A 9,285-nucleotide genomic window follows, 5' to 3' on the forward strand; every position below is an offset into this window, starting at 1 on the left:
TAAATAAAATTATGGACCATCCATATTGAAATGGGGGTCTCGGAATTTGTCGGATCGGATGTACCAAATTTAATGAAGGATGTACCAAATTTTGTGAAGGATGTACCAAATTTTGTGAATGATGTACCAAGGGTCCAAAAATGCTTTCAGAAGTGGGGATCGACCCCAACTCACTTTGTTATGGGTTTTTAAATGAAATAGTGGCTCATCCACGGTCAGAAGAGGGTCCTGGAATCACTAGGATCGGATGTACGAAATTTTGTGAAGGATGTACCAAGGGTCCGAAAATGCGTTCCGAAGTGGGGATCGACCCCCAATCAATTTGTTATGGGTTTCTTAAAGAAATTACAAACCATCCATGTTGAAATGGGGGTCTCGAAATTTGTCGGATCGGATGTACCAAATTTAATGAAGGATGTACCAAATTTTGTAAATGATGTACCAAATTTTGTGAATGATGTACCAAGGGTCCAAAAATGCTTTCAAAAGTGGGGATCGGCCCCAAATCACTTTGTTATGGGTTTTAAAATGAAATAGTGGCTTATCCACGGTCAGAAGAGGGTCCCAGAATCACTAGGATCGGATGTACCAAATTTTGTGAAGGATGTACCAAGGGTCCGAAAATGCGTTCCGAAGTGGGGATCGACCCCCAATCAATTTGTTATGGGTTTCTTAAAGAAATTACAGACCATCCATGTTGAAATGGGGGTCTCGGAATCTGTCGGTTCGGATATACCAAATTTATTGAAGGATGTACCAAATTTTGTGAAGGATGTACCAAATTTTGTGAATGATGTACCAAGGGTCCAAAAATGCTTTCCGAAGTGGGGATCGGCCCCAAATCACTTTGTTATGGGTTTTTAAATGAAATAGTGGCTCATCCATGGTCAGAAGAGGGTCCCGGAATCACTAGGATCGGATGTACCAAATTTTGTGAAGGATGTACCAAGGGTCCGAAAATGCGTTCCGAAGTGGGGATCGACCCCCAATCACTTTGTTATGGGTTTCTAAATGAAATTATGGATCATCCATGTTGAAATGGGGGTCTCGGAATCTGTCGGATCGGATGTACCAAAATTTGTGAATGATGTACCAAGGGTCCAAAAATGCTTTCCGAAGTATGGAACGGCCCCATATCACTTTGTTATGGGTTTTTAAATGAAATAGTGGCTCATCCATGGTCAGAAGAGGGTCCCGGAATCACTAGGATCGGATGTACCAAATTTTGTGAAGGATGTACCAAGGGTCCGAAAATGCATTCCGAAGTGGGGATCGACCCCCAATCACTTTGTTATGGGTTTCCTAAAGAAATTATGGACCATCCATGTTGAAATGGGGGTCTAGGAATCTGTCGGATCGGATGTACCAAATTTAATGAAGGATGTACCAAATTTTGTGAAGGATGTACCAAGGGTCCAAAAATGCTTTCCGAAGTGGGGATTGGCCCCAAATCACTTTGTTATGGGTTTTTAAATGAAATAGTGGCTCATCCATGGTCATCCCCACTTCGGAAAGCATTTTTGGACCCTTGGTACATCATTCACAAAATTTGGTACATCATTCACAAAATTTGGTACATCCTTCACAAAATTTGGTACATCCTTCATTAAATTTGGTAAATCTGACCCTAGTGATTCTGGTACCCCCTTAGTGCCATGGATGGACCATAATTTAATTTGGCAACCCGTAAGTGATTTATTTCAAAATTTAAAAAATACTTTTATTAAAACATATTTTATTACATTTGAAATAAAAAGTAAATTGATTTATATCAAATATTTTATTTGAGATATGATTTCTAAAAATATATTACAAATATGTGGTGACAATTTTTCAATTAACATTCATGTATTTAAATAATTAAAATTATTAATCATTTATCTAATCAAATTAATTTTAAGTTATAAAATATTAGGACTTCATCATTTTTTTTTTTGTAGCAAATTCTGAGTACAACTATTTTTGTAATATTTAAAAATACAAAATTTTGAAATTAAATAAAAGTAAACGGGTAAATAAAAAAAAAGTAATAATGAGCTAAATAAAAAAAGTAGTTAAAAAAATAAAGATAATGTAAAATAGAATGATAATATAATTTTGAAATAAAGTATTAGGTAATGACAACGTTTTTTTTTTAGGAATGAGCATGAAGGAAAACTATGGCCACGGCCTTCATGTCATACACATTCCCAATGGTATTACAAACTTTGGAATCTTATGTTATATGCAATACACAAAATAAGGGCCCACCCTTTATTTCACAGGCATGCCTATGTGTCGAAGATGCCATGTGCAGTAGCCAAATTAGGGGCAGACCTTTCATATGACATGCATGCAAGTGGGTGAAAACCTAATCGTAGTTATTATTTGTGCACTATCAAAAAGATAAGCATGCCCCTTGTCCAGGTGGCATGCCTTCATAGTGACTTTATCTTACTTGTTGATTGGATAGTGTGGTCATGGGAGGCAGACCCAACACATGAAGGGTTGGCCCTACACATTCACATTGAAATAAAATGTATGGATAATTGATTCATATGTGTTAAAGCCTAAAATATAGAGTCAATACATACTAAGATTGGAAAATAGGCAAAATGTCATTCAGACATTCAAAATAACTTAAACCAACCTCATAACTAGCATCACATTTACACATAAATATTGCATAGAGTGTTGACAATTGGTGCAAGAGAGTATAAAGTTTACTGATGATTAATGAAAGCATGCATATCGATAAGCATTGGAAAGCGTTAAAGTAAAAGGAGTTAAGAGTTGTTTGAGAACGAGATTTTATAAACTTATTACAAAATCCATGAAAATGTTGTGCGCACACATACGCATTCGGTTGTAAGACGGATAGAAAGTAAGGTTACTCCTCTCCATCAGTCGGTGCATCTTCGTCTTCTTCATCTCCACCATCATCATCACCATCTTCCTCGTCATCTGTCTATGATGGCGTAGGAGGTAGAGCATCAGGGTGCAATGCTTTCCATGCTGCAATGGAACGATCGCATTGTTGACGCGCAATCTTCAATTGATTGTTCATTGATTTGCACATTGCGTAAATATCCCCAACCTGAGAACTTTTAGTTGACCTACGCGACGAAGAGGATGATGTTTGTTTGTCTATCGACATTTTCATGCGCATAGGTTGCATGCGCGGGATTGACTCATAAGGCAGTGTCTTGAAATCCAACCCTGCATTTTGTAAAAGCAAGCAAACAGTTGAACCATATGGTAATGCACGTGTGCTCACATTACTACGCCGTGCCTCTATCATGTTATGGCAAATAAGTGCGGGCAAATTAATTTTACTGCGACGTGCCATGTGAAACAGAATATGCAGAACATATAGTGTAAGCTCATTAAGATGACCCTTCTTATTCAAGACAGTATGAAACAATATCAGATTTAGAATCCTGTATTTTGGAAGTAGAGATCTACGTTCAACGCTTGTACCCAACTGAAAAGAATGGCCGCATAATTCCTTTGTTATTATGTCTCACATTGCCTTGATATCAATCTCTGGAATACAAAAGTTAATAGCTTTCTTGGGTGTTTCCAGAGAGAAGGTGCGTCTAATAAGGGATGGGGAAACCCGCACAACAACTCCCTTGAATGAAGTGTGAAATGAATATTTCTCCTCGTCAACATTTCTGATATTGCTATAGAATGCTCGCACAGGAGTTGGATAACATTCTTGCATTAGCTGTATAAATGGTCTCAATTTGTAAAAATCTAGTAACTCTGCAACACCATGTTCTTCAAACCCAGCAATTAGTATGACACGCTCAACGACAATTGGTCGTTTTGCTATGAGCTTATCACATTCGTGCTCATCAGGTGGGTGGCGAGGCATGAAAGGGTCATGTTGGACTTCCTCAGGTACAGTTGACGTTGAGCCATGTCTAACCTTCTTTTTAGGCGGCATGATGTTTGGTCCTTGTAATGGCACTACATATTGTTAAAAATTCAGTGATGGAAGTTAGAGATGAAAAGTTTCAATTCATTGCATCCAAGCCAACCACAAATAGCTTAAAAAGGAATTCAAGCAACTCCCAAAAGAGTGGTTGCCACAACCAAGAGAAAATATGTGCAAAAAACAATGAAAAACAAACCTTATTGTTGTTGTTATTGTAGCAAATTGTTGACGATTATGCCAGTGAAAATCTTACAGTGAAATGGTAGAGTAGCTAAAATGGAGGAATGGGTGGGTGGAAGAGGGAGGTTGTGATGTGCAACGTGTATAGTAGAAAATGAGGTGTAAATGGGAATGAATATGAGTTGTTGAGGATGTGATGTCAACCAAACTGAGTAAATGGTTGAAGTTGGAATGGAGGTCCGCCTGTGCACGAGATGTGGCTAGTACATACATGCATTTAATGTTCCATAATGAGTGCATAGTTACAAGTCACTAAAATTGGATGGGATGAAACAACGTGAATGAAGTCTTCTACAAGCCTACAATTGGAGACTATCATTATGTGGAGTGAATGTGAAGTTATTATGTGGTAGGTGCATCATAAATATTGGTAATATGAAGTCTTCTACAAGCCTACAATTGAAGACTATCATTATGTGGAGTGAATGTGAAGTTATTATGTGGTAGGTGCATCATAAATATTGGTAATATGTTGACCTCTAGTTATTAAATGTCCACTGTGGTACAATCAAATCAAATGCAACAAAATTTTTTCAAGTTTTTGTTCTCGTTGACATAAAATGGCCAAATATTTATCAAATAAGTGTAATGTAGTTGATATAAGTATGAATAAATATAATATTTATTAAATTTTTATAAGAAAAGTAGCATTAATTGATTTAATATATTTAAGAGATTTATTTTAAAATTAAAAAATACGTATATTAAAACATATTTTATGACATTTTAAATACTTTAAAAAATGTATCATTAAATTATTAAAAATGCTAAAAAAAACTTTCACAATTGACAAAAAATGCGCATGGACTCCAATTTTTTCCCACAAAAACAGTAGTAGAAGTTTATTTAATTCAATTTGGAAAAAAATGACCCATATCATTAAAAATAATTATTTTTAAAAATCATCCGTAAATATAAAATTCTATGACTTTATTAATCTGATAGCTACACATAGAAGCTAATCACCTTGCTAAACAAAGATTTATTACCAGTATGATATTTTTCATCATGCTAAACGCTGCACGAGTATGCAATTTCGTTTTGTAAATGCTTATATCATCCACAATCATTTAAACCTCCATAAATTATCAATAACTATTTGCATTTCATGGCATTGGCAGAATTGAACCTTTTGGGAATACAAGAAATAATGTTGATGGGACAAAATTAGAACTTCTAACAAAGTACATAAATTGGAAAGGTAAGACAAATTGAGAAACCAAGAAAGAACCACCAGATTTAGCACACATTTAGGGTTCCATTATGAACTTTCATCATGAAACATTTCCTAGAATCAATAGCTAACTATAGTCCCCAATGCAAACCAATTGGCATCTTTTGCAATAGAAATACTGGTGGTTGATGAGCCCAATCACAGAACTTCATGAGCTTTCCCATAATACCTGTTTATAAACGGTGCTTGAAAGGCATTCCAAACAACAATAATTACTATTTAAAGATTAATGAGTCATACTTATTTCCTGAAAAAAAATGTAGAGAGGGCACAAATAAGATAATGCAATTAGCATTCATTAACAAGTGTCTGCTCTAATAGAAGAGGCCAAATTCATTGATATGCTACAACCAATCAACTATTTTTTGTACTTATTCATAGAATGGATGGCAAAACATACCCTCAATAAACCATGGCCAAGTGAAAACAAGGTGACTAAACAGAAAAAACTCAACTTAATTAGCTAAGTAAAAGTCAAACCATTTAGAAATAGTGTCATATTGATCCATTTGGATACCAAGGAAAAAAAATGGCCACATAATGACAAAGCTTTTGGGTGATCAGTTAGTTGATATTAAAAATAGCAGACATGTTATGTTAGCATGGAACAGATAAATAAATTAAACATATATTCCATCAAGAGATTATTTTTTGACTATTTATGTAGGGAACGACTTATAGCAATACACCATGATCTTGAATATCGCATTAAGGCCAGCTTCAAAATGCACAAGATTCATAGGCTATCAATAGTCTCATATGGAGAAACAAAAATAGTGGTGTCAAAGATATTTTGTTCTTTCAATAGAAGAAATGTTCAAAATTGTACCTTAACATTTTAGAGTTTTTGTCAATGAAGAATAATCGGAACAAACTCTAACAAATTCTATCTTATGCTCTCTCTAGCTTTTAACATGACTGTCCATATTATATTGTGTTGATTGGTTGGGCTCTTGATGATTATAGAGAGGTGTTTTTGTTAATCTCTCAATCTAATTGCCTTTATGTCTTATTTCTAAACTTCTTGTGTACATTTGTGCACCTTCTTTTAATTAGGTGGTGTTAATAATATTAGCTTTTGCAAAAGAAAAAATAAATTGTACCTTAACATTTGATATGCCAGGATTATCATCGGTCTGGACTGAGTAGAACTTGTTAAACTTCATGTTTTCAAATGCTGCTTTAGTCTATTAACTCATTTCTGCAAGGCCTTTTTCTAGGCTTGTCTAGCCTACAAGAAAAGGAATTGACAAGTACTCAACATATTTGAAATTTATGTGCAAGACCAAAACTATTATAACGATTGGTATCTGTTATAAAATACCTGTCTATTGGCTTTTTTTGCCTCTCGGACATTGTCTTTGACAAAATTATGAGCAACCAAAACAATTTAAGTTCATGGTATGGTTAATTACATGCAAGAGCAATCAATTACATGCATATCATCAATTACAAATCACCTTAAATGCATCCTTTTGATCTGCATCAAATTCATTCTCCTCAATCAGCTTATCAGTGACCTCCTAAAGATAAGAGAAGTACAGTTAACCACAAGATGTAAATAAAACATAATCAAAACCTATAAAGCTTATGAGTAATGAAGCAACTTATTCTTTTAGAGGGTTTCTTCCACAACACTCCCCTAGGAAATATTAAAGCAGGAACAAGTCGTCCTTTGTCTTATTAAATGTCTAACCATCAAAAATCACTCTAAACTAAGTTTAGTATCAATTGATTTATAGATGCGAGACAGCTAAACCCACAATAAGATGGTAACAAGGATTCTTTCAGCTAAACAGAAAATACAGCCATTTGACCAAATTGGTTTACAAGGTTGTTGAATTATCTAATAATTAGCTCATGATTATACATAAACATAGAAAATTGGGGATAAGTTTAAGCAACCAGACCATGTCATTACAATATTATCAACTGATTTAAACAGGTTATATGGAATAGCACAAACGATTTATGGAAGCATTAAGAAATTGTCAATAATATAACCTTAAAAAATAAAAATGTCATTTACTATAGTTTTATATATATAGGGAGGAGATAGCACCTAACCTGGTAGTCAAATGAACCATGCATGCATTGGAAGCAGTCTTGATAACTTATCCCTTCTATTGTACCATAAAAAAGACATGACATAGCCTCAAAATCTATTATTCACTATCGATGACCAAGTTGAAGTTTAAATTTGAATGTATAGTTAAAAAATTGAATGAAATAAACAAAAGAAATTAATTGTGAAGGTTACCCAATACTATTCTGCATCGTTGGTTGACCAAATATTAGCTAAAACCATTTCACCAATTTCGTTTTCGCTATCAAGAACCATATGAGTTGCAAATTTCAATCTTTCAAGGCTCATGCGTTCCTACACATTAAACTTATGTTAGACCCTACATCCCGGTAACATTTAACATGTACATTTGAAAATAAAACCATAACATCATATTTAACAACTTACAGAATTAATGGTTCTATTAAGACCACTTCCATCCCAATGTTGCATATAGAGAATAGCATACATCCCAATATGACATTTGCAATAACAAGTATGATTTGTGACATGTTATTAACATAGGACCCAATTAGGATTGAAAATGAATACATGAAAAAAAAAATGTAACTAACAATTTTGGATCGCCATCGATATCTGCGTACTGTGGATGTAAATTATTTATATTCACATCATTCTGTTTGAAGGAATTTTTTAATAACTGCGACATAAATCCAACTACTTTGAAAGCTTCATTAACAAAGTGAACACGTTGAATGCTATTATATGATGAAAGTAGATCCACCCTTTTAGCCTCCAAATTGATTACCATGATGACCCATTCATTAAATTGGAATAAGGGGATATAAAACTACAAAACAGACAATCATCATAACAACAATGAAGGCTTAAATATTTGAAATATAAATTCGAAATTATTAAAAAATTGTCATCAATCTATGTAATCAATACAATAGTCAAGCATTACCTGGTTGCAACATTCAAGATTAACACAATAGCTACCTAATCTTTTCTTGAGTGTTGATTTTGAGGTAGACTTGCTCATTGAACCACATATTTCCTGTAAAAAGTTGTTGAGAGCATAGTAACAATGTATGACTAAAGCTATACATGCATCTTATATTAAGGACAAGATTTGGTGTACTCGAGGAAAAAACCTCACCCCAAAGTATGGATTAAAAAAATGTCTGCGATAAGGATTCTCTTCTTTTGCATTCATGTATCGGCAAAACATGGAAATCACCTACATAATGCCTCTTCATTAGTTAAAATGATCAATGGAAAGATGAAGGTATTTTTTTCTTATTTATCATAAACCTTACCGGAATATCAATGAAGTTCTCCCCTACTAAGCATTGAAATTGTTCCCGTGTCACGCCATAGCCACCATATGCACAAAGCATCTCACTATTAATCACATGAAACACAAGACGTGAGTAATTTTTTTTGTTTTCTAGATAAATCCATAATCATAGTCTTTTAAGAACAATACTTGCTAAACGTGTGATTTGGGACTAACCTTGGATCTTTTGACTCGTCAAATACATAGTCGGCAACATGTGTCTCTTCCTCCATCAACCTTTTATATTTTGATACACATAATTGTACAAAAGGTGACTTACACGCAACTGCTCGTTGCCTATGACGACGTACTTTCATTTTTACTCTTTGTGGTCGTATTTCTTCTGAGGCTTGTGGTGCTACATCCACATTGTTGTTCATGCACGATTGCACTAACACCAACATATTGTGTGGCCCAGGGTGAAGGGGATCCTCGTTTGAAAAGAACACACCATCTTCTACGTTGGGTCTTTCTGACACCCCTTCATTTGTACATCCAACGTCATCTTCAAAAGATCTTCT

At 34.5% G+C, this 9,285-nt stretch overlaps 1 long non-coding RNA gene across 1 annotated transcript; it reads right to left on the bottom strand.

The window, feature by feature from the left end:
- Window positions 1-8,058: 8,058 nt before the first annotated feature.
- LOC104882631 (uncharacterized) lies at window positions 8,059-9,018 on the bottom strand. Its single transcript, XR_002028860.2, has 4 exons — window positions 8,942-9,018; window positions 8,585-8,829; window positions 8,390-8,482; window positions 8,059-8,272 (listed from the first exon to the last, which is right to left on the bottom strand). It is a non-coding gene; the product is annotated as an uncharacterized LOC104882631 (long non-coding RNA).
- Window positions 9,019-9,285: the final 267 nt, after the last annotated feature.

Source organism: Vitis vinifera, chromosome 18 (genome assembly GCF_030704535.1).
Source record: "Vitis vinifera cultivar Pinot Noir 40024 chromosome 18, ASM3070453v1".
NCBI classification, from domain to species: Eukaryota; Viridiplantae; Streptophyta; class Magnoliopsida; order Vitales; family Vitaceae; genus Vitis; species Vitis vinifera.